We start from the raw sequence: 6,665 nt of genomic DNA, 5'->3' as shown, positions 1-6,665 counted from the left end.
CATCAATAATGGCTAAAACTTCTCTTTAAGGAGTCTCCCCCCCCCTCTCTCTCTCCACACCCACATCCACACACTTGGGTAGGTACAAATTTTCTCAGGAGTGAGTATTGAGGTCTGAACAAATGACAGCTGTTTTATTAATCTTGTCTCTGGAAGAGCCAATGGCATCATTTGAGACAATTTTGCTATGGCATAGATTTCCCCCATTCCTGCTGAGGATGGAGCCTGAGTTCTCATATGATTGCTTGTACCTTCACTAGCTGTCTTATCTCATCCATGACAGAAATTTGTCCAGGTAGATGAATGGCATTGTAGCAGAAGCTGCTTACATTGGCCAAACATAATATTGTGGGTTGGACAAAGACATGACCAACTAGAATGTTTGGCCAAGGGTAGCTAGACTTATCTGACCAGTTTACAGCCATCTTTCCAGTGAGCAATAAAACAGCAATTGGAAGCTGTTACATAAGTATTTGTTGAACATGTAATGACTTTAACGAAAATATGTGGTTATGTTTGAAATACATAGTGATTTTCAGAACCTGGGAAGTGTGGAGGACAGAGGGAGATAAAGAAAAATTAATGAGCTCAGAAGTGTGGCTGGATTAAAAACAATAACTTCTAATTGTGGGATAACTATGATTAATCACAATTAAATAAGTATTTCAGAATCACTAGTAGAGTGGGTTCTGAGTGCTCTCAATATAAAGTGAAGTTTGAAGTTATTTACCAATTACTCTGAAATTATCATTGCACATTTAAATAATAAAATATTAAACTATCAGTGTTAAGTGTTCATTCTGACACTGTATGCCCCATGTCATAATGAATCCTATGAAAGTATACAATTATTTTGCTTTAATTAAAGGCAAAAACAGTATCTAATGCCAGATGCTGGTGGCTCAGGAGTCAGCAATCTGAAGTTTGCTGTTCAAAGCCAGTTCAGGAAGGAGCATCCTTGAGACACTTATCTCCAACTGAACAACACAAAGAAAGACATGGAACTGTGGCCCAAGTGGAAGAGCAGTAGCCTAGAAAAAAAAGGCTCAAGGACAGCACATGGGCCCTGAGTTCAAACCCCAGAACCTGCAGGAGTGCACATGTGCACACACACACTCACCAATAATACCTGTATGGGCACTATCAAGTTTAGAAATGCCAGATAAAATGACTAAAATAAGGAGAATAGTAGTTGGCAAATGCTCTGAGAGATAGCTCTAGGAATTCGTGTGGGTTCCGACACCATTAGGTGGGTACAAAGTTGTCAAGACGAAACTGAAGACAGTGCCCATGAAACAGAAACTCACTTTAAGGTTAATTAAAACATATGTTACTACTGAGAGTTAAAGAATAATTCTGTTTCCAACAATAATTCTATAAAACTTTTGAAAAAAACATGTCCTTTGAGAGAAAGAGAGAGAGAGAGAGAGAGTGTGTGTGTGTGTGTGTGTGTGTGTGTGTGTGTGTGTGTGTGTGTATGTGAAGCTTCTTACCAGTTAGAGATAGGAATTGCTCCAATTTGTCTGTCCAGGCTGACTTTGAACTGAGAACTGCATTTCTCAGATCTAAAATTTCTGAGTAACTAGCATGTGAACTACCATGGCCTTGCAAAACTCTTGCCTTTTTAAATCTTGAATTTAGAATAAATATTTCAATCAAAAAAATTAGACTAAAATGTAATGATGCAATGAAAGTTATTTCTTATGCCCTCTTCCTGCTCATTTCTCATATGCAAAGTAAAGGCGTTGTCTTCACCACAATAAGGTCCTCTGTGAGTTCTCATGTTCACATATTCAGCAACCTTGTAAGTAGTAGTTAAAGCTCTATTATCAAGAACAAAGGCATTGCTACTTTGGTATAAGAAATCCCTGGGATGCTTGTCCTAGTAAATGGAACAAAAAGATATATGGGGTGATTCTGGCCAATGTAGATCAGACATATGCTGACTCAATCTGGTTTATGGCATGATCTGCCAGCCAAAGAAGTTTGAAAAGGCTTCTGCTGGTTAACAACAACAGAGAGAGAGAGAGAGAGAGAGAGAGAGAGAGAGAGAGAGAGAGAGAGAGAGAGAGAGAGAGAGAGAGAAAGAAAGAAAGAAAGAAAGAAAGAAAGAAAGAAAGAAAGAAAGAAAGAAAGAAAGAATAACAATACCCTGGATACAGCTGAACTTGACCTGAACTTGCCTCCAATATGTTCAGGATGGAGTCTAGTGACAGACTAACTACTGAGGTATGTATTCTTATTGATCAGATTAAGTGGAACCCAAGGACCTCTTGGAGACAAAGACACAAATCCTATCCACTGCTGGAGGTTGTGCTCTAATAGATGGGGTCAGAGGCTGTGATGAAGGCCAGAAAGCAAGGAAAACAAGAGGGCTCTTGAGAGAATCTGCAATAAATGTGCAAGGAATCTAACATTAAATAAAGAAAACAATAAACAGTAAAACCGGGGGTTGTGAAAGCATAGAAGACTTGAACAGTCTCTGCTGGAATCTTAGGAGTGCATCTCAAACCCATTGCTATGAATCTGTGTAAACATCTCCATGGAGGAGGGGCAAAGACAGTACGAGGCGGGGGGCAGGAGAGATGCTGGCACTGCCTGGTACATGTATTTACGATATCTTTGGGGAATTAAAAAATAACTTTGGCACATATAATTCTTCAAGGTAAAGTCTTAGAATAGTTGAGATACTGACTTAAGTAACAATGCAATTAAATTTGTGTTTTCAGAGCTCTGAAGTCTAGCATATTCAAATTCTGTTATACAGATATTTAATTGGTTTCAGAAGTCCAAGGGTTCCAATATATGATGTCTTCTTCCTCTCTACTCTTCAAATTTGAAAATGAAGAGATGATATATAATACTTCATTAAGCTTAAGCAACTGAGTCATAAGTAACTTTTTTCCCTAAATACTAAGCCTAATTGTCCTCTGGAAAGCTTAATTGTCTTCTGGAAAGATCTGGCACAGCCACTGATGTAGGCTCTTATTACTACCACATCATGACCAACTGTCCCCCATTTACTTATTTAAACACTTTCTCTTGTTTGTGACTGTTGAGGTTATTTACAGAGTCTGTCACTTTCTGTGACTTTTCATTATTTCATAATTCTTTTTTACATATAAAAAATGCTGTCAGGAATTGAGGACTGCTTGCCAGATGCATCTATCTCTCCCTACCTCATGCTTCAGAGCAGATAAGATGCTGGGCTACATTTCACCTATCCTTCTATCTATCAATCCAGAAAACTTTCCCTTTTCTCCCTTAGTACTTTCCCATCTCCTATTTTTCCTTCTCCTTTCTATTTTCCTGCATTTATATTTCTCCTTTATTCTTCTTTCAGCTTTATGTATTTATGCAGTCTATGTGTTTAATCACACAAATATAAGTATTTCTGAACATAATTCAAGTACAATAAGTACATGCTATCTATCTTTTAGGCATCTTTAATGCAAAAATAACAAGGGTCATATTGGCAAATATAAGAATTTTATGAAGTTGAGGTGTTCACTAAATATATTTGGGAATATAGACATGTAGATGGCATATTGCTAAGGAAAGTAGAAAATATAAGTGAAAATGTAAAAGTTTTTAACTGGAGTCAGAAAGAATGCTGGACTTGCTTGAGCTAAGAAACAAGATGAAGTGATCATATCCTATGAACAGTAATTAACATGTGTGGCAACACTTTGGTATATTGGAGAAAGGAAACAGGTTGGAAGTTATCTTTTAGTGTATGCAATGTAGCTATTAAGAATCCTCCATAGGGGCTGGGAATATGGCCTAGTGTCAAGAGTGCTTGCCTCCTACACATGAAGCTCTCGGTTCAATTCCCCAGCACCACATATATGGAAAATGGCCAGAAGGAGCGCTGTGGCTCAGGTGGCAGAGTGCTGGCCTTGAGCAGGAAGAAGCCAGGGATGGTGCTCAGGCCCTGAGTCTAAGGCCCAGGTATGGCCAAAAAAAAAAAAAAAAAGAAAAAGAATCCTCCATAGCACCTTATTCATATGGACATAGAGAGTGCCTAGGACTCTGTCCTCATACCACAGCATTGTAGCTGTTTGCATATCCATCTCTATCATTGGACTCAGAAATGGCAGAGATAAGTCTGCATCTGCTTTCATATGACCTAGAAATTTAAAATGATTTTTACTTTTTAATAAAAAGGAGAGTAGTATTTCATGACACATGAAATTCAAACTGCAGACCTGGTAGAAAGCCATGTTCAACCCTTTGTATTATTTCCATGATGGGTTTGGCAAAGAATTGCTGAGTCATTGGGACAGAGATGATATGGATCATGAAGTCTAAAATATTTGCTATCTAGGCCTTTTACAGAAAGGGTTTGTCAAACTTGCTTCACTTTGAGGCCTGTATCTTCTTCATCAGTAAGTGGTCTAAGCCTAGAACAATAGATGTCTGGTATTACAGGACCTATACACTGAAAACAGTGGGAATACAAAGGAATAGAAAAGGTGATCTTGTTTGGAAGCCCTTCTGCCTCCAGGGATCTCATGCAAATAATTGCTGGTCTAGTTCATTTAGACTAGCTTGTCTGAGTAATCGAGAGAACACATCCCACATTCCAGATTGGATTACTATCCTACTAATCAAGAACTTCTCAGAGACTTCTGTGATATTGAGTGTCAAATTACCCTGTTGTCTAAAATCCTAAGGAAATTTACCAAAGGTTTATTGTCAGGTCCCATGAGAAGAGCTGATGGACGAACATAAAAGTCACTTATTGAGAAATAACAGGTATATAGTATGTTTGGAGGAGACAAAGATTATTTACCTAATTTGCTTACAAGTGTCCCTCTTTCTTCCTTAGCCTTCTTAACCCCAAATGGCTATGAATTTTTCCTTTCCATGGAAAATACCTGAAATGGTCTCTTCTTTTTACAAATCCCTATAAAAATGAATTCCTTTGTAAAACCACAAACTTTTTCAAATTACTTCTGGTTTTAAAAACATTAACTTTCTCAGTGGTACATTTAAAATTATTTTCTAACTGTTAGTATCTTTCCAAAATATTTAATATAAAGGTGAAGTTTTATATTCTAGACTAAATGCCTTAATTATGTTCACTTAATGAATCTGTTGATCGACATGATACGACATCCATTTGAAATTTAGAAAAAAATGTGAAATTTCCCTTAGTACTCTTTTAGTTGAACTCTAGATCATGTTATGTAATAAACGTTTGGAACTTTAAAGAAAATCTGTGACTTTCAGAAAAGTAACATTTGGCTCAGGACAGTTCAATCAAGAGTCTTAATAGTGAGTTAGTAGAAATACCTCTATCCAAATTATCCAGAAATATAAATCAATGGAAAGACTAAACAAACCAATCATAGAATATATGTCAACACCACAGTATTCCTTCTAACTGTGTAAGATTAATCTGAGCCAAGAGGCAAAATCACCCAGGAAGAACATAGTCTAGTTGTTTAGAATAAGAGCTTTGAAATGGTGTCTAATGGTCTAGGTATGCAGATAAAAAGAAGAAAGGCAGTACAGTAAGCTAGTTGTTAAAATTGCATTGACCGACAAGAATAACATAGGACTATTACAAGTCATCCTCTTACATTGTACTTCCAAACAAGATATAATGATACATAGGAACAAGCATTAGACCAGGTACCATGAATTAAGTTGAGGTGGTTAGATTGTTTTGTTGTTGTTGTTTACTTTTCTTTTGTTTTTATTTGTTTGTTTGTCTTCAGAGCATAAGGGGAGGCATAGGCATAGAAGAGAAAAGATGAACAAATACATCAGTTGTGTTCACTAGACACTATATTGAAAATGATCTGTACAACTTGTGAGTGAGGATGGGAAGAGGAAAACTGGGAGAGAGTGAGGGAAGAGTTGACACTGTCCAGAAAGAATTGGACTCATCACCTGACTTAAATAACTATAACCCCTCTGTATTTCAATTTCTACTAACAATTACAAAATTTTAAAAGTTAAACTAAATGATTAAGGTTTGGAGTCTAGGAGAACATGATTATTGTTCTACAATCTATTGTCCACCAGGCAATTAGCAGACCCTCTTTACTTATGTCTTCAGAAAAAAGCAGAAAGAAACCGAGTCTGGGCAGCAAAGGAGTACCTAAGATTACACCATTAAAACTGCCAGAGAGAATACTTACCTTGCAGGGGAGATACCATGATCACGAAGGTGGTTTTCCCAGGGCGAGGCTTACCCATTGCAGTCCGGATGTGCTGACCCCTGAGATTTCCCCAAATGCGGGAAACTGGACTGCATAATTTGTGGTAGTGGGGGACTGCATTTGCGCTCTCCCCTGGCCTTATTGTATAAAGATAGAATTGCACTTTCTTTAATAAAGCCTTTGTTTCATGAAAAAAAAAAAAAAACTGCCAGAGAAGGACACAAATCCTGTGCACCCTTCTCAAATATCCCCAGTTCATGGACTGAACTATGTTATTTCACATTTGTACACTGAAATCCTAATTTTATTGCCTCTGAATGTAACTTTATCTGGAAATAAGAGATACTATCATTATAGTAGGTGAACTTGGGAGTGTAATAGGGAAAGATGAGCACCTAAACTGGTGTGACCAGTGCTCCTATTAAAAGAGAAAGTGTGTGATCTAGGATGTACACAAAAGGGGAGCATGATGTGAAGATACTGAGAAAGATG

The 6,665-nt window shown here is 37.4% G+C and overlaps 1 non-coding gene across 1 annotated transcript; it reads left to right on the top strand.

Moving 5' to 3' along the window:
* Positions 1-6,144: 6,144 nt before the first annotated feature.
* LOC125356968 lies at positions 6,145-6,308 on the top strand. Its single transcript, XR_007212004.1, has one exon. It is a non-coding gene; the product is annotated as a U1 spliceosomal RNA (small nuclear RNA).
* The last annotated feature ends 357 nt before the right edge of the window (positions 6,309-6,665 follow it).

The sequence above is a fragment of the Perognathus longimembris genome, chromosome 8 (genome assembly GCF_023159225.1).
Source record: "Perognathus longimembris pacificus isolate PPM17 chromosome 8, ASM2315922v1, whole genome shotgun sequence".
NCBI lineage: Eukaryota > Metazoa > Chordata > Mammalia > Rodentia > Heteromyidae > Perognathus > Perognathus longimembris.
This window is presented reverse-complemented; position numbering and strand designations above follow the sequence as displayed.